The 23,759-nt window shown below is 43.1% G+C and overlaps 1 protein-coding gene across 1 annotated transcript in view; it reads left to right on the forward strand.

Moving 5' to 3' along the window:
- Positions 1 to 23,759, forward strand: part of LOC105469063 (mitogen-activated protein kinase kinase 6) — a 142,580-nt gene that overhangs the window by 46,647 nt on the left and 72,174 nt on the right. The gene's annotated exons all lie outside the window — the stretch shown is intronic.

The following is a 23,759-nucleotide window of genomic DNA, read 5'->3' on the forward strand; positions in this document are numbered from 1 at the left end:
CCTTCCTCTTTTTCTTCCTTCCTCTCTTTCTTTCATCTTGCCTTCTGCCTTCCCTTTCTCCCTCCCTTTCTTCTTCCCTTTTACCCTCCTTCCTCCCCACCTTCCTCTTTTTCTTCCTTCCTTCTTTTCCTTCTCCCTGCCTTCCGCCTTCCCTCCATCCCTCCCTCACTTTCTTCTTTCCTTTTACCCTGCTTCCCTCGTTTCCTCCCTTCATCTTTTGTTTCCTCCTTTCCTTCTTTTTACATATTCAGCAGGCACATCCCAGACAGCACATTAGGTTCTGGGATAGAGCAATGAAACAAAAGTGGCCCCTTGCCTTTGAGATGCTTCCAGCTTAGCATGGGGCGGTCCTGTCATCAAATAAACATAACAGATTGCTAAACATACCGGGAAAGTCAGGGTCCAGTGGTGAGGGGAGGGTGTCCTGAAGGTGGGGTACATGGAGAATGGGTGGAAACTCATATCAGAAGGACAGGTGCTTGAGGTGAATGTCGAAAGTTTGCACCAGGCCGGGGGCGGTGGCTCACGCCTGTAATCCCAGCACTTTGGGAGGCCGAGACGGGCGGATCACCCAGGAGATTGAGACCATCCTGGCAAACACGGTGAAACCCTGTCTCTACTAAAAATACAAAAAATTAGCCGGGCGTGGTGGCGGGCGCCTGTAGTCCCAGCTATTGGGGAGGCTGAGGCAGGAGAATGGCATGAACCCGGGAGGCAGAGCTTGCAGTGAGCTGAGATCGCGCCACTGCACTCCAGCCTGGGTGACAGAGCAAGACTCCGTCTCAAAAAAAAAAAAAAAAAAAAAAAAAGTTTGCACCATTAGGAAGACAGAGGTAGTTAAGGCACTGCAGATACATGAGCAAGACCCGGAGGTGTGAGATTAGCTGGTGCAGCTGAAGGAGTATTGAGAGACGAGGCTGGGCCAAGCAAGGAGGAACACGTGTTGGGATTTTAATGTGGGAAGTAGCATGAACATGTGTCTGTGATAGAGGACAGTGGATAGGAGAAATGCAGTCCTCAAAAATGGGAGATCAGTAAGAAAACCAGTGCAAAAGTCTAGCTAAGACTTGTTAGACCAGGGCACAGTATTTTTTTGTTTCTGTTGGAACAGTGTCCCACTGTGTCGCCCTGGAGTGCAGCGGCATGATCATGGCTCACTGCAGCCTTGACCTCTTGGGCTCAAGCGATCCTCCCATCTCAGCCTCCCAAGTAGCTGAAACTACAGGGGTGTGTCCCCACCCTTGGTTAATTTTTGTGTTTTTGTAGAGACAGGGTGTCCCCATGTTACTCAGGCTGGTCTTGATTTCCTGGGCTCAAGCGATCCACCGGCCTTGACCTCCCAAGGTGCAGGGATGACAGGCCTGAGCCACCATACCTGGTCTGGGTGCAGTACTAAGAAGTGACGTAGAGTGGTAGAAACCTGGAGAATAGGTTGCCATGGGTGAGCTGCACAGGGAAAGAATAGGCTGAAGACAGAATCAACCTTTGATCAGGAGGAGTGAAGGAAGAGCTCCTTAGGGAAGTAGAATGTGAAACAGATTCAAAACACTACCCCTGGCCGGGCGCGGTGGCTCAAGCCTGTAATCCCAGCACTTTGGGAGGCCGAGACGGGCGGATCATGAGGTCAGGAGATCGAGACCATCCTGGATAACCCAGTGAAACCCCGTCTCTACTAAAAAATACAAAAAAAAAAACTAGCCGGGCGAGGTGGTGGGCGCCTGTGGTCCCAGCTACGCGGGAGGCTGAGGCAGGAGAATGGCGTGAACCCGGGAGGCGGAGCTTGCAGTGAGCTGAGATCCGGCCACTGTACTCCACCTGGGCGACAGAGCCAGACTCCGTCTCAAAAAACAAAACAAAACAAAACAAAAAAAAACACTACCCCTTTCTGACTAACAAGAAAGTCCTTTTTCTACTCTAAAAAGCATATAGTAAAAGACGTGAGTGGTATTCCCCTATTCCTTTGCCTTCTGGAGTAACTCACAGCAAATCGACTCCCCTTTCGACATGATAGCTCTTGAAATGATTGAAAGAAAACTCTCATGATTTTCCTTAATCTATTCCTCCCTGGTTTATGTACTCCTGGGTGTCCTCCCTGCTCTGTATGTGACATGGTTTCTAAACCACTCACCTGCCCTGTGAGCACAGCCAGCAACACGTGGTCCCGATGCAATGGAAAGAATGAGGGCAGTGACTGGCCCTGTCTTCATCCTTTTCTCCTTCAGCAGAGATTTATTTCTTCCAATTTCTGCAGCCAACTCTGTGGGAGTTGTTGGGTTGGTGAACCCGAGGGGTGGAATAGACAGCTCTAGGACCACTGAATAGCCTAGCTTTGTTTAGGAGCATGTTTTCCTGACGGTTTATGGTGCCTGACAGGGTCGTTTTTGTTCTGGGGAAAGCTCATTTGATAAAGCAGGCTGCTGAGAAAGCTGTGGGGCTCCACTCTTTCTGGGGATATCTCCAAGGCCCCCCAGAGAGCTGCGATTTAACATCCCGCAGACACCCCTTGCTCACGGAGGTCATCTGAGGCCCTTTGCATCCTCGTCCCAAGTCGAACTCCGATAGTGGAGGGGAGAGAAACTGTTGCCAACTTCACCAGCTTAATAGTAGTCAGGAAGGAGTTCAGGCCAGCAAGATTCCATTTTAATCGTCAATCACACATTACCAAATAAAAAAGAAAGAAAAAGCTGCAGCTGTGTGCCACTCTTCATAACTTGCCCTCCGTGGTTGGCAGTCAGATTGCTTTCTTTTGCAGAAAACACGATGTCAGGTTTAGTCAGAATTTATGCGTAGAAATTCGCAAGGAGGCAGTTTGGAAAGGAAGGTGAAATTAGTGAGGTTTTTAGTTCGCACTTGGGACGAATTACAGACATTCGGGATGGTGGCATACAAAAGTATGCTGCATTTTCCTTCTCGGCCCCCCTGCTTCATCTCATAGCCCTGGGCACATTGCAGAATCCTTCACAGATGGGGTTTAAATATAGCAGGGCACAACACTGGCCACAGAGGACACGAGAACCTCTACCTCAGTTAGCAGAGGACAGGTTAGCACCTCCTCTATCCAGGGGATGGACTCTGGTCAGCTGATCGGTGTGGCACATACATTCTTCCGAGAGTAAAGAGATGCTTGGCTGGTCTCTGTGGGTTCCAGCACATGCGGTCCCTCCATAAAACGACAAGAGAACACAGTGTGCTACTGAACGCCACTGGATCTGCATTGAGCCATCTATGTTTTCCTCTAGAGCCGCGACAAAGGTGGTTTCTTCAGGTGAATTCCAGACCAGCCATCTAAGGCGCTTCAGGTTCAAGTCCCATTTCCACCCCATTTGAGTTTGATGGCCTTGGGTCAACTTCCCAACCACTCAGAACTACAGTTTCTTCTTCAATATGTGTACAGGCCATGGAGATTTTTGCCCTGCATACCTGACCCTGCACGATTAAGTCTCAGCCTCATTTCTGGGCCTGTCCTGCACTGTTCTCCTTTTTTCACACTCTGGCCTTCAGCTAGACGTTCTGTGAGGCTCTTGGATTTTCTACCTTCATGCTCTTGTTATTGCTGCTTTCCTTCCCCTTGCCCTTAGAATGCCCTTTTCTCCATATTTGCCTTTAAGAAGTCATGTTTTTGGCTGGGCGTGGTGGCTCACCCCTATAATCCCAGCACTTTGGGAGGCCGAGGCAGGTGGATCACGAGGTCAGGAGATGGAGACCATTCTGGCTAACACTGTGAAACCCCATCTAAAAGAGGACCAGCAATGTCTTGTCTTTTTTCTGTTTGCCTTTCATGGACAGCACGCAGGGTGCTTGCTGGCTGATAAATCCATATGGTCAGGATTGGCTGACTCTTTCATGTCTTAGGTGGTAATGAGAGATGTATTTGACGTTGCTGCCCCTGCTGACTTGTGGGTGCACCAGCCATTGGGGTGCCTCCATGAAACACAGTGTTAGAGGCTTATGGCTAAGAAACTGATTTGAAGTGTGTGAACGTGTGCAAAAGAAAAAATGATTCAGCTTTTGTTATTTTATAATGTTCAGATAATCAATATGAAGCATTTTTTTACATTTTGCTTTCAGGTACATATGTGTATGTGTGTGTCTGTGTGTATACATATATATATATACACACACTCTAATATACATATATGTATATTAGTGAATCTACTTAGAAAGAATTTTCTTTTGAAAATAAAATATAACCAGCAATTTGGGAGGCCGAGGTGGGTGGATCACCTGAGGTGAGGAGTTCAAGATCAGCCTGACCAACATGATGAAACCCCATCTCTACTAAAAATACAAAATTTAGCCAGGCATGGTTGCATGTGCCTGTAATCCCAGCTACTCTGGGGGCTGAGACAGGAGAATAGCTTGAACCTGGGAGGCGGAAGTTGCAGTGAGCCGAGATTTTGCCATTGCAGTTCAGCTATACATTGCATAGGCTCACCAATATAACAAAAGCAGTTTATTGACTGATAGATAAATATTTAAAATATTGTATAAGTTGTTATTTTGTTTTATTTTTTAATTTATTTACTTATTTTTTTGAGATGGAATCTCACTGTGTTGCTCAGGCTGGAGTGCAGTGGTGTGATCTCGGCTCACTGTAGACTCTGCTTCCTGGGTTCAAGCGATTCTCCTGCCTCAGCCTCCTGAGTAGCTGGGATTACAGTGTCTGGGTCTTAGGTTCCTTGCCTGTCAAATGGAGACAGTAATAGTTGATTACATAATTTTCATGAAGATTAAATGAGTTATTGCACGTTTAGTATAGTGCTTTCCCCTTATAAACACTCACTACTTATTTTTATTTTTTATTTTTTATTTTCGAGAAAGAGTCTGGCTCTATTGTCCAGGCTGGAGTGCAGTGGTACAATTTCGGCTCACTGCAAGCACCACCTCCCAGGTTCACGTGATTCTCCTGCCTCGGCCTCTTGAGCAGCTGGGACTACAGGCGTGCACCACCACACCTAGCTAATTTTTGTATTTTTAGTAGAGATGGGGTTTCACTATGTTGCCCAAGCTGGTCTCAAACTCCTGACCTCAAGTGATCTGCCCATCTTGGTCCCCCAAAGTGCTGGGATTACAGGCGTGAGCCCTCACTGCTTATTTTTGTAAGATGTCTTTTTATCTTTGCTAGATTGTGTATTTATTTATTTATCTGAGACAGAGTCTCACTCTGTTGCCTGGGCTGGAGTGCAGTGGTACGATCTCGGCTCACTGCAGCCTCTACCTCCTGGGTTCAAGCAGTTCTCCTGCTTCAGCCTCCTGAGTAGCTGGGATTACAGGCGTGTGCCACCACACCTGGCTAATTTTTGTATTTTTAGTACAGACGGGGTTCCACCATGTTGGTCAGACTGGTCTGGAACTGCTGACCTTGTGATCCCTCCGCCTTAGCCTCCCAAAGTGCTGGGATTACAGGCGTGAGCCACTGCGCCCAGCCAGATTGTGTGTTTATTTAAGAGAATAAATATTTTATTTATTTTTACAGATCCCCACAGAGCCTGATGCATAATAGCTCCTTGATAATATTTGTTGAATGAATGAATGGTAGCTATTTTAATGGTCAGAGCCACCTGGACTCATTTGAGTTGCTATCTATACATACGAGATTGGACCATATCCAGGCAAGAATTCCAGATTCATCCTGTCCTTGTTAATACCCTAGTTGGGCTAACTGAAATGACTGCCTGGAACACAAAGTCTTTAATAAAATGATATTACTATTCTCTATAAATCTGTAAGTTACGACCTGCCCTCATTTCCCTTATTTAAATTTTTCCTGTCTTCTTGCATTTTGGATCAAAAGCAACCTAAGTTTTATAACTTCAGCAAAGGTAAACATTTCTTCCTTTTGCTTTAAGATTCCCAGGGTATGTGTATTCAATCAGCAAACGTTTGTGAAGTAACCTACTGTACACTTGGCAGCAGGCTGAAAGACAAAAGGCCACCTCCTGATACATCCTCATTGCTGATTTTGTTAATGGTAGAGGTAACAAGATAGGGGATGCACAGGAGGAATTTGCCCTTCCTGGTGATATTTTGTTTCTTTGTTTCTTTTTTTTTTTTGAAATGAAGTTTTGCTCTTGTTGTCCAGGCTAGAATACAATGGTGCAGTCTTGGCTCACTGCAATCCCTGCCTCGGGAGTTCAAGAGATTCTCCTGCCCCCGCCTCCCAAGTAGCTGGGATTACAGGCATGCACCACCACGCCCAGCTAATGTTTTGTATTTAGTAGAGATGGGGTCTCACTATGTTGGCCAGGCTGGTCTCAAACTACTGACCTCAGGTGATCCGCCCGCCTTGGCCTCCCAAAGAGCTGTGATTATAGGCATGAGCCACTGCACCTAGCCCTGGTGATGCTTTTTAGTGCCTCTAATTCTTCTGAGCCTTTTCCTCCACTTCTTAGAAATATATAGACCTCCAGCTGGGCATGGTGGCTCATGCCTGTAATCCCAGCACTTTGGGAGGTGAAGGTTGGTGGATCACCTGAGGCCAGTAGTTCGAGACCAGCCTAGCCAACATGGTGATACCCCATCTCTACTAAAAAAAAGAGGAAAGCAAAAATTACCCAAGCATGGTGGCACACACCTGTAGTTCCAGCTACTCGGGAGGCTCAGGCAGGAGAATAGCTTGAACCAGGAGGCGGAGGTTGCAGTGAGCCAAGAGCAAGCCACTACTCCAGCCTGGGTGACAAGAGTGAGACTCCATCTCAAAAAAAAAAAAAAAAAAAAGAAAGAAAGAAAAAAAGAAATATATAGACCTCCTCTTTCCACCCCCTTCCTCTAGTAGCTTGTCCTTTATCTTCTCTTCCTCTATGGGAAAGCATATGGAAAATTAAAGTAGTCAAAAATGCAAGAGGGTATTCTGTATTGCTACTTTTACTATGATCTCCGTTTTCCCAGAAAGTGTGTAGACCCTCTTTGTCATCCCTAAGCTCTATTCCTTGGCCAATTCCTTTGTGGAATTTGTTTCTCAAGCCATCGGCACTGCATCCCCTCCAGTGGTTTGAAACCAGGCAAGACCTTGCCTCCCAAAGCAAAGGTGGAAATCGGATGCGCTTAGCAATCCCTGTGAATGCCGGGAAATCCCATGGCATTTTCTTACAGGAACAGGTTATACTGGGTGGATGGGTTGAAAGCATTATTCACAGGACTAATTGTGTGACTTGGAGCAGCCTCGGTTTCCTCATCTGTCCTCATCTTTCCTCATAAAATGACTTCTACTCACTTAAGGCCTGTTCCAGGTTCAAAGATCTAGGATTCACTTATGTTGTCAGTTAAATAGGCTTTTGTTGGGCTGATGTAGGAGGCTCCCTATTGAAATATTGTGTATCTGAGAAAATATATGCAGAGTTAAACAATCAGATTAATGAGTGAATTTTTGATGTACCATCTGTTTATTATGGTGGTTCTACCATGAAATCTGTTGCAAAGATAATACTAACAAAGCAGAAAAGTGCATCTTAATATTTACATGGATTACAATAAGAATCAGTAATGACTCATGAACTGGTAATCTCACTGGCCCCCATTCTATCCTTCCGGTTAATGCTTTACTTGAAGCTGAGTTTTGTTCCACCAATTATTTCTTCATACCTGCATCCTAGGCAGTAATAAAGGGGTCTGTCTATACGGCAAATAGTATGGAATTAACTGAGTTACCATATATGAATAGGTATAAAAGAGACTAGAACATGTTAGAATTTGTGTTTTGATACTTGGCAGGGAGAACCCCTGGGATGATGTTTTACCTAATACTTAATGATATCTGACTGGTCTGCTCTGCAGGGAGCACAGCCATGTGGTGCTCATCGGCTGATGTTTGTTAGGAAGTGGGCCATCTGTAGCAAGGAAGGCTTGAGATAATCAGGAGGGGGAAAGTAGGAGGAGAATGGATTGTATGGAGCTGTGAAATGCCATTGTGCTGAGTTTCCTTTCATTGTGTATTGATTGGCTCTTCTAGAGGATGGCTCTGGACTGAGTCTTTTTCCATTTTCACTGTTGCTAGGTTGAGTGTTAAGTAATGCTTTTAGACTTCTTGGTGAGACAACTGAGAACATCCTAGAACTACCATACTATAAAAATGTTAATGTGTACATATCTATGTATAACAGTAACTCCCAAATCTCAGTTTTTATTCTGTCTTTTCCTTTAAGCTTAAGACTTGAGTAAGCAATTGTTTGCTGGATTTCTTTTCTTAGTTTCATGTTTTTTTTTGTTGTTAGACAGAGTCTCGCTCTGTCACCCAGGCTGGAGTGCAGTGGCGTGTGATTTCAGCTGACTGCAACAACCTCCTCCTCTCAGGTTCAAGCAATTCTCGTGCCTCAGTCTCCCAAGTAGCTGGGATTACAGGCGTGCGCCACCACGCCCAGCTAATTTTTGTATTTTTAGTAGAAACGAGGTTTCACCAAGTTGGCCAGACTAGTCTCGAACTCTTGACCTCAAGCGATCCACCCGCCTTGGCCTCCCAAAGTGCTGGAATTACAGGCATGAGCCATCGCAACTGGCCTTGGATTTCTTTACTTGGATGGTGCCTGAATCTTACCCAGTTTCATGCCAAGTGCATCCCTTCCCGCATTCCTAGATTGCTTCTCCTGTGATAGTGTTCTCAGTTGTTACTTGCTATTTCCCTAGAAGGACCTTCAGTGTAATTCAGTGTTCCTTCTCCCCATCTCTGCCATCACTAATCCAATCCAGGCCCTTCTCATCCCTCATTTGAGCCTCTGCTGTAATCTCTCAATGAGTTTCCTGACTCCAGTCTCATCCTCTATTTGACCCACTCTCCATCTGCTACCAGAATGACTAAGGAAGTAATTCAACAACCATTTATGAGCCAATTACTCTTTTCAGGGCTGGGAAAACACAGCCAACGAATCACTGTTTCTGCTCTCGCAAAACTTAGTTTCTAGTACTGAAGGCCAATAAAGCCGTGTACGCAAACATAACTAACGTGTTTATAAACTGTTGCAAAGGAAACAAAAAAGGATTTGAGGTGGAGGATGAAAGCGAAGGTATACTTTGCATAGGGTTGATGAACAAGGGCTCTCCTTGATAATGACATTGAAGCTGAGTTCGAAAAGGTGCGAAGAAACTAGAAGAGGAATGAAGGGAGCCAGGGGTGTCCGAGGGAGAGAATACAGTTATGGGTTCTTAGTTTCTGTTTCTGGTTGGGCCAGTAAAGCCTCTTCATCATCCCTCTTTTTTGCTTATCACTAGAGACAGAAACTAAAAACCATGGTTTCAGGCCGCAAAAAGCCTAAAACAAAACAAAACACAACAACAACAACAACAACAAAAGTCGGGTTGGACAAGTCATCTAGACAGAATGAACCATTTGTGCAAAGGCTCTGAGATGTGTAAGAGCTTATTGGTTTCAAAGAACTGAACACTGGAAGAGAGTGATTAACAACGCCCAGAGCAGTTGAAGACGTCATAGGAGATGGGATCAGAGAAATGGATAAGAATCATGTTACAGAGGCCCTTGTGGTCTGCAGTAGAGAGGGCAGGACCTATTTTCTAGGGGAGAATAGACCCCCTTTTCTTGTAATTGTGGAAATGAGATCCCTGTTTTCTTGCTGGCTGTCAGTTGAGGACCGTTGTTAGGTTCTGGAGGCCACATGCATTCCTTGACTTCTGTCCCCTTTCTTCATCTTAAAAGCCTGCAAGGCCGGTCACGTTCTTCTCACGTTGCATCTCTCTAACCAACCCCTCTACCTTCCTCTTCCACTTTTAAGGACTATTTTGAGCCCGCTCAAAATAGCGAAGTAATCCCGATCAATCATTAACCTTAATCACATCTGCAAAGTTAGTTTTGTCATGGAAGGTAACATATTCACAGAGTCTGGGAAGTAGGGCATGGACAGCTTTGAGAGTAGATATTATTCTGCCTACCATAAAGGTAGAGTCAAATGAGAAAAGTATCTATAGGGGACCAGGCGCGGCGGCACACACCTGTAGTCCCAGTGCTTTGGGAGGCTGAAGTGGGTGGATCTTGGGGTGGGCGGATCACGAGGCAGGTGGATCACGAGGTCAGGAGTTTGAGACCAGCCTGGCCAACATGGTGATCCCATTTCTATGAAAAATACAAAAAATTAGCCAGGCATGGTGGTAGGCACCTGTAATCCCAGCTACTCAGGAGGCTGAGGCAGGAGAATTGCTTGAAGCCGGGATGTGGAGGTTACAGTGAGCCGAGACCACCCCACTGCACCCCAGCCTGGGGGCAACAGAGCGAGACTCCATCTAAAAAAAAATAAATCAGTAAATAAAGAGAAAAGTATCTATAGGGGTGGTTGATGACCTTGACAAGAGCTTTTTTGGACATATGATGACGAAGGAGAGCCATATCATGGTTGGTGGAATAATGGAAGGGGAAGTTAGAAAGTAGAAACAATGGGCCTGGCATGGTGGCTCATGCCTATAATCCCAGCACTTTGGAATGGCGAGGTGGGTGGATCATTTGAGTCCAGGAGTTCAAGACCAACCTGGGCAACATGGCGAAACCCCATCTCTACAAAAACATCCAAAAAGTTAGCTGGGCATGGTGGTGTGTGCCTGTAGTCCTAGCTACTCAGGAGGCTAAGGTTGGGGGTTCCCTTAAGCCCCGGAGGTAGTTTGCAGTGAGCCAGATCATGCCATTACACTCCAGCCTGGATGACAGAGTGAGACCCTGTGGCAAAAAGAGTGGAATGAAATGAAGCATTTTTAAGGCAAATACAAACGATGTTTACTGATAAGAATAAACCAGGCAAAAGTAGCATGATGATGATACTCGGAGCATCACAAGGATGAGGCCCTGGAATCCTTCATCCAGGGAGGATAGATGCTTCATCCGTCAGGGAAGGGAGGAAACCCTGCAAGGAAGCACTAGAATCTTTCCTAGGACAAGAGTGGATGAATCCAGAGCCAGCAGAGAGCATGGCCTTTGATGGGAGGTACGTGCCCCCTTGTGTATAGAAGGGAACATGGAGGATTTGGATGCTTTGTGACATTGTGATAGGAGATAAGTGAGGTGACATCTCATGGCTTTTGTCAATGAAGTGTGAAGCAGGGTATCATCTAACAGAACTGTGACCATACCAACCTTGCTTCAAACTCCTTAAGGGCACTACCTGCTTACCTCTGTTTTTGTTTCCAGGTGCTGTCTGCCTAGAACTTGACACTACCTCCTCACGCATTCTGCCTAGCCCTCTGGACACACCACACCTCTTTGCTTTTGATGGTGTGTTTGCTTATGGCCTTTACCAGAACGCCTTGCCTCTTCTCACTTTCCCTTTTACCATCTCCCATCCCCACCTCCCAGTGCACACTCCTTTTCCAGGAACCAGCCTTGAAACACACCCTCACCCTGGCTGGTTGTCACCCTGGCTGTTTGTCACCCTGGCTGTTTGTCACCCTGGCTGTTTGTAGGGGCAGAGGCCATGGTGCTTTCATTATGAAATTCATAGCCCCTAGGGCAGTGCTTGCACACAGGAAGAGCTCAGTGTATGTTTTTCAATATAATAACTTCATTGCAGGTAAATTAATTGATTGAGCATATATCTCAAACTATCAAAATAGGATAGGAAAAAAATGAAATGTATTAAGTGGAAAAGAACTGTTGTTATACTCTTCGCTGACTTGGTATAATTTCATTTTGCTCACTCTCAACCACCAGCTTTCAGTGGGCTCAAGCATTCAAAGTGTCAGCTTTACAAACTTATGAAATCAGCCTAAGCGTCCGTCAGTGGTTGACTGGATAAAGAAAATGTGGTATATATGTGCCACGGAATACTATACAGCCATAGAGAAGAATGGAATTATGCTTTTTGCAGCAACATGGATGGAGTTGGAGGCCATTATCCTAAGTGAAGTAACTCAGGGACAGAAACAAAATACTGCATGTTCTCACTTATGTGCTGGAGCTAAACAGTGCATACAAATGCAATAAAGATGGAAATAATAGACACTGGGGACTCCAGAAAAGGGGAGGGTGGAAAGTGGGTAAGGATTAAAAATATTACCTACTGGGCACAATGTTCACTGTTTGGGTGATGGGTACACTAGAAGCCCAAACCTCATCATTATACAATATACCTCTGTAACAAACCAGCATGTGTACCCTTGAATCTAAAATAATAGAATTCAATAACATAAAGGAAAACAAACAAACAAAAAAACCCAAAATAGCAAATAAAAAATTCCATAAATAAACAATGCATATGTTAAAAAAACACAACAAAGTGTCAACTTTAAATCTGTATTATTCTGTAGGCTGTAAAGTCCTTGAGAGAAAAGATTATGGTTTAGCCCTCCTTGTATTGTCATTACTTGGCACAAAATATAAAGCCTTAGAAAGTATTAAAATGTTTAGATACATGATTTCGTATGATTTAAAAATTACTATCTGTTTCTAGAAGCTGCAGTATCTAGCACATCTTCCCCCCAGGGATGTCCTCCTGTTCTCTGATTGGCCTTTAGAGAAAGTAGTCCATTTCAGAGGCCTTGGGTTATTCTGAGCATGTTGATTTCAAGTCCTGTAAAGCTGAGTGACTTAACATATCGTTCTTCAACTTGGTGTTTTTAAAGAGCCAAACATATTCACACATGCTACAAATGCATGCTAGCTCTGCATTTGGTTACTTGATGAGTTCAGTAGAAGCCCACATCTCAGCATTAAACAACATACTCCCTGTTACAAGGCCGCACATGTACCCCCGAATCTAAAAAAAAAAAGTTTAACATTAACAATAACAAATTACAAATAAATATGCATCGTTGCAAGCAAGATTTGTAGTCCAGTAGGTCCTTGAATAATGTCATCTCGTTCAACATTGTTTTATTATAGTGTGGATGAGAAAACAAAATCAGTTCCCAACCAGGGCTGCTGTCTGTGTGGAGTTTGCACATTCTGCCCATGTCTCCAAGGGTTTTCTCTGGGTACCCAGGTTTCCTCTTACATCTCAAAGATGTGCATGTGGATTAGTGGGCGTGTCTGCATTGTCCCCATCTGAGTGAGTGTGGGTGTGGGTGGGTGCACCCTGAGACGGGATGGCATCCTGTCCAGGTTGGGTCCCAGCTCAGTACTTTGAGCTAGTGGGATAAGATCTGGCCACCCTGAACTGGAGTAATTGGCAACATCATTATCTTACTTGTTTTATTCTTTTTTTTTTTGAAATGGAGTCTCACTCTATTGCTCGGTCTAGGGTGCAGTGGTATGGGCTTGGCTCACTGCAGCCTCTACTACCTGGCCTCAAGCAATCCTCCCGCCTCAGTCTTCTAAGTAGCTGGGACCACAGGCATGCGCCACCATGCCCATCTAATTTATGTATTTTTTGTATTTTCAGTAGAGATGGGGTTTCACCATGTTTTCCAGGCTGGTCTCGAACTCCTGGGCTCAAGTGATCCACACACCTCGGCCTCCCAAAGTGCTGGGATTACAAGCGTGAGCCAATGCGCCTGGCCTATTCATCTTTCTTAAATGTATGCATAGCCCACTTTCATTTCAGTGTTTAATATTAGATGCGTCTTGGTCTTTATTTAGAAATTTGGTTATTTTTTGTGATCGGAAGTATGCCGTAAGAAACTTATTCTTGTTTATGTTAATTAGCCTGTGGTAAAACTGGTTTCATTATAAGTTGTTTTGCTTAAAGTCACAGTTTTCAAGAAACTGTTGAAAGTGTTAAATGAGTACCTAACTGTATTTTGAGTGGAATAATTTGCAACTGAAAAAAGTTTACAAAAAATGGGATTAATTTCTGCAGAAAATGTTCACAACAAAATGCCGAGGGATAAAAGTGGTATTAAAAATGATACACACAGTATGGTCTTAATTTTATGAGAAAATTCTATAGCTGTGTAAGCATATGTAGTTATAGGTTTATGTACAAAAATGGCTGTCAAGTAATACACCAAAATACTAACAGCGGTTTTGCCTGGGTAGCGGAATTTGGGTAATTTCAACTTTCTTCCTTATACCTTTCTTTATTTTCTAAATTTTATAATAAATATTTTCTTTTTGAACTCAAGAAATCTATGGTATTTATTTTTAAAAGTAAATTTTTATTTAAGCATCAATGGTAAAATTACTTTTGTCCCTGTCCAGTGTTGAAGAGAGCAAGAAATTGGAAGTCTTAGGTTTGAAATGTTTTTTAGCTAAGAGGACTAGAGAATGGCAGTTAATGTACATCAATGATTATTGATCCAGGAGAGGCTTTGGAGTTGACTTGAAATGTAAAAATATGTTCAGAGTTCAATATATCTATTTTCAAGGTGTTATTGATCAGATCTGTTTGGTTTCATTACCTCTGGCTGATGTTCCAGTGGTTTCTTAGGAGAACCTCCTTCTACCCTGGTGCGTGTGATCGTAAGCCAGACTTTCTGAATGCAGCTTGATGCCCAAGACCAAAATAGACTAATGAGTCACTTGGACGTATTCTGAATCAAAGATTTAAAAACCAAAGCATGCAAATAAATGCTCCTAATGCCTTAGCTCGGAGTAAACATCAGTTAATTTTAAGGCTAGCCAAATGGCTATTGCTCAAGGCAACCAGAGTAATGTTAGTGTGAAGAGCCGGCTCCGTATGGGCAAAGACGACATGTTTTGGTGTGTTATGGTATTTATGGTATGCTATTTTATTTTAATTAATTTTGCATAGTCTCTATGAGACTAACACAATGTTGGGCATATACAAAGTGCTGAGTGAATGACAGAGACCAGAGCAGAGGAGTATTATCAAGTACTGATGGATTAGGATGTCATAGGTTGGTGGGACTGCCCTGCTTCATGGCTTTTGTCTTGGTTTAATCATTAATAGTATCCTGTTTTACTCTCAAAACTCTTTCATTTGGATGATTGTTATAGGGCCACTTTTTGACTGAGGTGGCTGAGTAAAATCTTCTAGATTCCATGCGTTCATCTCTGCCTGAACAGCAGTTGTCTGCCTGGCAAAAATGTAAGAGCCACACCCAAAGGCACATGCCTTTTAATGCTCCCTCTCTCCTTCTTACCCTGCGCAATGACTGCAGAAGATGCCTTTGTACTAAGCCTTTTCAGATAGATTAAACAGAACTGTTGAAGAAGCCTTAGAGGATTAAAGCTCTGGACAAGTTGATCTCTCTCTATGACCACAGCTGTTCCAGATGGTGGTAATACATCTAGGCCCCTGAATGCTGCATTTGGGGCCAATGGGATAAAATCCCAAGAGCACGTTGAAACTGACAAGCTGCCTTGATATTTGCTCTTTAGCTCCTAAGCCGTGGATTCACTTCTTCTTTATGGCAGTTCGCACTTCTGTTTCCTTTATTCCTTCAGGGACTCCTGCTCCATCCCCTTTTTTCTTTAGAAGAATGAGAATTTAAAAGGCAGCATGTCTAATTCGCTGAGGCTTTAGTGCCCCTTAATTGCCTTAGAAGCCTGAAAAGTCAGGCTCTAGGAACAAGCTCAAAGAGGACTCAAATTGAGACAAACATTTGTATTTTGACAAAGGCTGTGCAGTCTTCTGATTCCTGCCCTTGAAGCAGAGTGTAATAAATGAGATAGAGAAAACACTTGTATTTTCTGAATTAGGGTTTCAGTTCCTGGAAACCTCCTGTTCTTGTTCAATTTAAGATTGAAATCTGTGTTTGTTTAAAATGAAAATGGTTCTAAACTTTTCTTGGATCACTGAGCCCTCTGAGAAAATGATGACTGAGGATTTTCTCCTCTCACGTGTGTACACACAAAGAACATTTTATATATAATTTCAGAAGTTTTAGGTTGCCTATTCCACTCTGGATTGTAGGTTAATATAGGAGATAGTTGGTCTTCTTTCCCATATCCCTGCTCTGTAGCCTGCATTCCTTCTTCCTATGAGAAAGCTTATTCTTTCTAGGTAGCTCACCCTCCTCCATGAGATGGTGTGTTTGAGAGGGGGCCCTGGCCGCTGGTCCCAGGGGTGGAGGGGATGGGGGAAAATGATTGGTCTAAACCAGTCATGATGGTCCCCTGTCTCCTTTGCTAGAGACTGGTTCAGTCATGGGTATGTGATACGTTTCTCACAAAGAAGAGGAGTATAATCCTACTGGGTGGCTTTGGGACAAAGTTTCCTCACTCTTTTTTTTTTTTGTTGTTGAGGTGGAGTCTTGCTCTGTCACCCAGGCTGGAGTGCAGTGGCACGATCTTGGCTCACTGCAACCTCCGCCTCCTGGGTTCATGCCATTCTCCTGCCTCAGCCTCCCGAGTAGCTGGGACTACAGGCTCCCACCACCACACCCGGCTAATTTTTTTGTATTTTTAGTAGAGACGGGGTTTCACTGCATTAGCCAGGATGGTCTTGATCTCCTGACCTCGTGATCCACCCGCCTCGGCCTCCCAAAGTGCTGGGATTACAGGTGTGAGCCACTGCACCCGGCCTTCATCACTCTTGAAATGAGAACCATGCAGTAGTATGGATGAAGCGATCTTGAAACCCTTTTTAGGTGTATAATAAGGTTGAGCAAATGAGAAAAGGCAGAAAGAGCCCTATGGAATGCATTGGAATTGTCATATTGGTGTGAATTGAATTCATGATTTCTAAAATACGCAAGTGAATGCATATATGTGTGTTTATGTGCAGATGTATGTGTATGTATATTTGTAAATATGTGTGAAGACATATATATATATATATATGTATATGTATACATACAGTCATATGTTTCCTAGCTCTGACTGTTAAAAGGACCAAGAAGAAATGATATCCCAGTAACAAGGAGAACACCTGGTACCCAGATTTTGACACCATTCTTCACTAAAAAACCCCTTGAAAACAAAAACAAAAAAACAAGCTTCCTTGCAGAAATTCCAGGGCTGGGGCTTTAATCAAGGTAATACTGGAATCGCAGGTTGCATTTCCCAGGCTAGTCTCCTACCTAAGCCTTTAACAGGCCAGTCCAGTCTTCAGTTAAGCTGGATGCTGTGAATGAGGAGGTATATGAGAAAACGAATGGAGTCCCTACTCATACACTCATCGCTGCACCTCCTTTGACGTATATCAATCCCTGGGTCTGAAGCAATGTTCTGTGGGATACTACGTGGGTAGATTAGGAGCATTCTTATGGTCTCAAATAGTGGCATTTACAGAGGCCCTAAAGGCAGACAAAGCAAACCCAAAACTGGAGTACATGTCAATTCATATAAGCATGAATTTCTATCTCCGCTCTCCTTCTTGTGGGGGGAAGTGGTCTGTTGTGATCAGCCTTTCCCCAAGGGCCTGGCTGATATCCGTGACCGTGCTATAGAGATTGGCATCTCCCACTGCTATTGATTGGCTGGACCATTCAGCAGTGGCAATAGCTAGGCCATTGCTAAGAGAAAGCCCGTAATGCCGAGCCCACATACAGCCTTTATCCTGCCACCTGAGCCATCTCATCCATGGGGCCATTGGGCTAGCACTGGGTGTCTGAGAAGAAGAAGAAGATGACATCCACAGGGGAGTCATGCATTCAACCAGCCACCACTGGATCTGCTCATTCACCTGGCTTGAGTGACAGGGCAGATTGTACCACAGCCTGCTGCTGCTGAGTCCTCTCCTGCTTTGGACCACACTTCTGCCATCTGCTAACTGAATACAGAGCTTGAAATAGAGAATTGCCTGCAAGAGACTTATTTGTCAATGTGATCCCAAGGAGTAGGAGAGACGAGAGGGGATGAAATAGGGAAGGAAGGAAGGAAAGCCAGTATAGCGGTCATGTTAGGGACAACTGATATTCAATCCCATCAGATCTTCTAGGAGACTCATGAAATTTATGTCAGCACTGTGAGTAGGGAACTAGTGGGGTTATCGTCTCCTGTCCATCATTGTTCATTGGTCATAGCTGGTCCCACATGTTTTAGCTCCCAGGTTGGGCATGTCAGCTGTCCCAGAAGCTTCCTTCAGGTGTCGGAGAAGTCTGAGGGCAGGAGTCCAGAGATAGAAGGCATCTGGTACAGCCAAAGATGAGGTGCTATCAAGTTGCACCTGTTTGGAAGTTGGTTGGAACCTCTGCTGGATTGGAAAGCCACATCGGGGACTGAAGTGGGAGGTGAGAGGAGATAAATTAGGAGTGTTACATAAATTGTGTCCCATGCACACGCTACACTCCAAAGGGTCTAATGAGGAAAATGCAGGCTTTGAACAAGCCACACCTGGCTCCACTCTTATCTAGTTGTAATACTTTGGTTTATTTACCTCACTATTCTAAAGTTCAGTTTCTCATCTGCACAATGAGGATATCAACTCATTATGCAACTGGGAGAGTTAGCTGATGTGACATCTGTTAAGTTCCTGCTTTGGGCCTGGTATGACTATGCAAAGCAGCAGATGCACAGATAGCTTTCTAGTCTCGTAGGTGGAAGGGAAGGGAAGGAGATAGGAGATGAGGGACGGGTTCACAGGAAGAGGACATTGGACAAAAATGCAGGAAAAAGAGCCCTTCTTAAACAGAGGGTGGTGTGTGTGTTGCAGGGACATAGGTAAAGGTGTTAAAGGTGGCAAGATTAGTATGGTCAAAGTAGAGTCCATACCAAGGTGGGGTGTGTTCCGGGAGACAGCGGGACTTCCATCTGAGTGCCTTGTAGTTAGTTATTAGGAGTGGACACAGAAGACAGCACAGCTGAGGCAGGCGCTTGAACGCCAGTTTGAATAGTTTGAATTATGCTTGGTAGGCAGCCTGGAAGGAGGTATAGACACACTTCTCCAAAGACTGAAAATTCAACCAAAGAGGCCGGTTTGCTTTCTATTTTCCCCATTCCTGCAGCTCATTCAGGCCACGCAGGAAGTTACCATTGCATGTGTGTTCCTCTTGTAGCCTCTGGGGATGTCACTATGTAATTTAATCATTCTAGAAGAGACACATGGGAAAATGGGGCTGGGCAGGAGTAGGGGGCTAGCTCTCATTCATGTTTTACTTTCTTTCATTTTTTGAGACAGAGTTTCACTCTTGTTGCCCAGGCTGGAGTGCAGTGGCTCAATCTCAGCTCGTTGCAACCTCTGCCTCCCAGGTTCAAGTGATTCTCCTGGCTCAGCCTCCTGAGTAGCTGGGATTACAGGTGCATGCCACCATGCCCGCCTAATTTTTTTGTATTTTTAGTAGAGATGGTGCTTCATCATGTTGGCCAGGTTGGTCTCGAACTCCTGACCTCAGGTGGTCTACTCACCTCAGCCTCCCAAAGTGCAGGGATTACAGGGATAAGCCACGGCGCCTGGCCTCATATTTTACTTTCAAAGCATAGTGTATGGTGCTCAGTGCTAACTAACGTATAGTAAGTATTGAGTAAATATTTGAGGAGAGGATGAGTGAATGAAAGTGCTGTGTATTTATCTCTTCCAGTTCTCTTCTTGGTGGCACTGTTAGCTTATGCGGCTCCTTGGGTAAGACATTTGCCTGCCTTGTGCCAGAGTCAGCCATGAGCTAGCACAGGGGCGAACTTCTCTTAGGTTCTGAGGTTGAAGACGTTGGATGGGTTTTGAGCTTAGATGCATATCAAATGTGTGTGTCTCCATTTTTCTTTCTAGGTCTGATGTGGCTGTGTTTCAGCCTGTGCTTATACAGTATTCAATTCACTGAAAAATAATGTGGTTGTGTAAACACTCAGAAGGAAGTGTGGTGTGACCGGTGATCACAGCTTCTGCCAGAATATCTAGAACAGGATGCATTCTGCGATGAAAGAGATGACTGCAATAGCTGTAGCTATTTATTTTAGAAAAAAAATTATTAGCTCTAGTTCATGGCCTACTTATTCCGAGCCGTACAGGTCAAGCATCCTTAATCTGAAAAGTTCCAAAATGTGAAACTTTTTGAGCATCAGCATGACGCCACAAGTGAAAAATGCCACACTCGGGTACTTAACACAACGTTTGCTTCATGTGCAGAATTATTTAAGATATTGTATAAAATTACCTTCAAGCTATGTGTGAGAGGGTATCTGTGAAACATAAATAAACTTTATGTTTAGACTTGGGTTTCATCCCCAAAATATCTCATTATACATGTACAAATATTCCAAAATCAAAAAAAAAAAATTCAAAACACTTCTGAAAAAGCATTTCAGATAAAGTAGATGCAATCTGTATTAAATGCAACAAAATTTCAGTAGCCCGACAGAATCTGAGCAATGACTTGGAGGCTTATGTCAGTGCTTTTGCTTTACTGTGAGAATATTTGGGGAGCTGAGCCCAGGAAATGTACTTTTCCTTTTGTTCTTTTTTTTTTTTTTGAGATGGAGTCTCGCTCTGTTGCCCAGGCTGGAATGCAGTGGTGCGATCTCAGCTCACTGCAGCCTCTCCTGGGTTCAAGTGATTCTCCTGCCCCCAAGCGATTCTCCTGCCTCAGCCTCCCGAATAGCTGGGATTACAGTCATGCCCCAAGCCTGGCTAATTTTTGTATTTTTAGTAGAGATGGGATTCCATCATGTTGGCCGGGCTGGTCTCGAACTCCTGACCTCAAGTGATCCACCTGGTTTGGCCTCCCAACTCTGGCTGCAGAGTTACTTAGCTCTTGGCTTTTCCCAGTATAAGGGATTTGGAGAATTAATCTGATATTCCCAGGTTGAATTTTTTTTATTTGTTCATAAAATTTAAGCAAAAAGTATTTTTTAAAATCTTCCAGCAATTCAGGGGCTTATATTGGAGAGCCGATCATTCTAAAGAACTTAGCATCATTTCCTAGAATTTTGCGTCGGTACCCTGAGCTCCTTCATGTTCTTTCACTTTCGTTCCCCAGCACATGAAACACCATGGCAGCAACCCTTATTGCTGGTGGCTACCTCTACGTCCCTCCTTTTTTTCACAGGACATTCCGTTCTTCTCACCAGCCCTAACCTGTTTGCCACTTGGCAAGCACGGGGAACAGGACTCTCCACATAGTCTTACCCCGGGGACTAGTTTCAGCTTTTCAGAGAGCAAAGCTTCTGGTCCAACAGCATTTGGAAATTGAGACAATTGGGGAGAAGTAGTAATGTGTATAACTGCAGAGAATGTAGCCTTTGGCATACAAGGAGGAAGCTGTCTTGGCATCTGTCATTAGAGCCACTGGGTATTTTGGAAAAAGTCCATGTCATTCTTCCTCTTTTTGAATCCTGAAACAAGAGGCTATAGTGCCATCAGGAATACAGAGATTGGGAAGCAGGGGAATGACTCAAGTAACCTTCCGAAGAAAGTGTACACCTCCAGGGTAGCTAAACAAACAGAATGCTTGCTGGGGAAGCAAAATCGTCTGAAAACAACCTGAATTTGGAGGTAATAGAAAAAAAAAAAAAAAGAATAAAAAATAGTGTTTTAAAAAATTTATTTAAAATGGAAAAATTTAATGGCAGGCTGGAAAAGCAGTACTTCTAACTTGGTTTTGAATTCCAACCTGGATGGGAATACTGACTGTTAGAACTTGAGTCTAAAGGTTAGCATCTAAACCTTAGTTTTAGAACCTGTAAAATGGGAGAATAATAGTTCATTTTTTTCCTTTTGAAAGATGTTTAAATTGTGGTAAAATACGACAACATAGAATTATCATTTTAATCATTATAGTATAATTCAGTGGCATTAAGTACATCCACGCTGGTATGTGTCTGTCTCCAGAACTCTTTTCATTTTATAAAACTGAAAATCCACACTCGTTAAACAGTAACTCCCCAATTTTTTCCCCCTCCTCCAGCCCCTGGCAGCCATCATTTTACTTACTGTCTGTATGAATTTGACTACTCCAGGTACCTTGTTTAAGTGGAATCATACAGTGTTTGTCTTTTTGTGACTGGCTTATTTTACTTAGCATAATGTCTCCAAGGTTCATCCACGTTGTAGCATGTGTCAGAATTCCCTTTCTTTTTAAGGCTGAATAATCTTCCATCATCTCTATATCATCTGTATATACCATATTTTGTGTATCTATTTATCTGTCAATGGACAGTTGAGTTGCTTCCACCTTTTGGCAATTGTGAATAATACTGCTATGAACATGTGTGTACAAATATCTCCTTGAGACCCTTGTGTTAGTTTGTTAGGGCTGTTATAACAGAGTCCCCAGACTGAGTGACTTAAATAACAGAAATTTATTCTCTCATAATTCTGCAGGCTAGGCATCTGAGATCAAGGTGTTATTAGAATTAATTTCTTCTGAAGCCTCTCCCATTGGCTTATAAATGCCTGTTCCTCTCTATATCTTCACGTGATCTTTCGTGTGTATGTGTGTGTGTGTGTGTGTGTGTGTGTGTGCATGTCCAAATTTCCTCTTCATATAAGGACACCATTCATATTAGATGAGGACCCATCCTAAATACCATATTTTAACTTAGCTACCTCTTTAAAAATGTATTTCCAAATAAAATGATGTTCTGAGATACTGGGAGTTAAGATTTCATAAATTTTGTGGAAATACAATTTGGCCCATAATACCCCGCTTTCGATTCTTTTGGATATATCCCTAGAAGTGGAGTTGCTAGATTATATGGTAATCCTATTTTTAATTTTTTTAAAGGACATAGTTCATTTTTAGAGGGTGGCTGTGAGATGTAAATGCCTGTAAAAGTTATAGTGTTGGGTCGACTCCAGAAAAAGTTGACTTCAATTAGCTGTATGCACTGTAAAGTTAACTATTCTGATCCCTGGATTTTTAGACAAAGAAATTGAGTCCACAAAAGTTAGGCAACTTATGTCTTCAAGTTTCTAGTTAGCATCAGATTCAGAAAAAGAACCTAGATTTTGGCACTGTCAGGACTGTTGAAACCATCGTGCACCATTTCTTTTCAGTCTTTCATAGACTGTTCAGTTACTTGCTATTAACTATTTTCTGGCTTTTATGGTATGTGATTTATTACTTTTTTTTTTTTTAACTGAGTTTTCTGAATAGGTACTATATTCACTTGGTTCAAAATTGCAAAAGTTTATAAAGGTTTACAGTAGAATGTCTTTCTCTTAACGTTTATCCTCCAGCAACAGGGTGCCTTCCCCATAAGCAACTGATATTATCAGTTTCTAATATAGTCTTCCAAAGATATTTTATGCATGTATAAGCAACACCATTTGTGTATTTTTTGCCCATTTCTCATACAAATGGTAATTTGCAGTCTTCTGCATCTTATTTCACTTAATGTATTTTGGAGATCGTTTCACGTCAATACAAAAAAAAACTTCCACATTCTTTTTTCAGCTCCATAGCATTTCATTGTGTGAATGCCCTGTTCCTCATTTAGCCATTTCCCGTTGTTAGACAGTTGTTATTACAGACAGTGCTGTGTTTTAAAAACTTGTACATACATCATTTTGCATGAGTGGGAGATGTTATATCTTTAGCATATATTCCTAGTGGTAGAATTGCTGGGACAAAAGGACTATGCATTCATAAGACAGATTTTGCCAAGCTTTCCTTCAAAGGGCTTTACCAATTTATATTTTCACTATCATCTTATGGAACTTTTAATGATGAGGAGAAATTCCTATATTAGACCAGGCCCTAATTTATTAATCTAGTGATGACTGTCTTCATGAGGGCTTGGCAGGAGTCAAAGCAAAAATCAGAGGACATCCCCCATAGATCAGGAACAACATAAGGATGTCTTTTCTTGCCATCTGTATTAAACATTGTACTGCTAGACAAGAAAATGAAATCAAAAGGATCCACACTGGAAAAGAAGAAATAAGATGATCTCTGTTTGTAGATAACACAATCTTATATATAGAATTCTAAGGAACCCACTAAGAAAACTATTAGAATTTACAAGCAAGTTCAGCAAGGGTGCAGGACACAAGATTAGCATACAAAAATCAATTGTATTTTTACACACTAGCTGTGATCAATTTGTAAATAAA

This window comes from Macaca nemestrina, chromosome 17, assembly GCF_043159975.1.
Source record: "Macaca nemestrina isolate mMacNem1 chromosome 17, mMacNem.hap1, whole genome shotgun sequence".
In the NCBI taxonomy this organism is placed as follows: domain Eukaryota; kingdom Metazoa; phylum Chordata; class Mammalia; order Primates; family Cercopithecidae; genus Macaca; species Macaca nemestrina.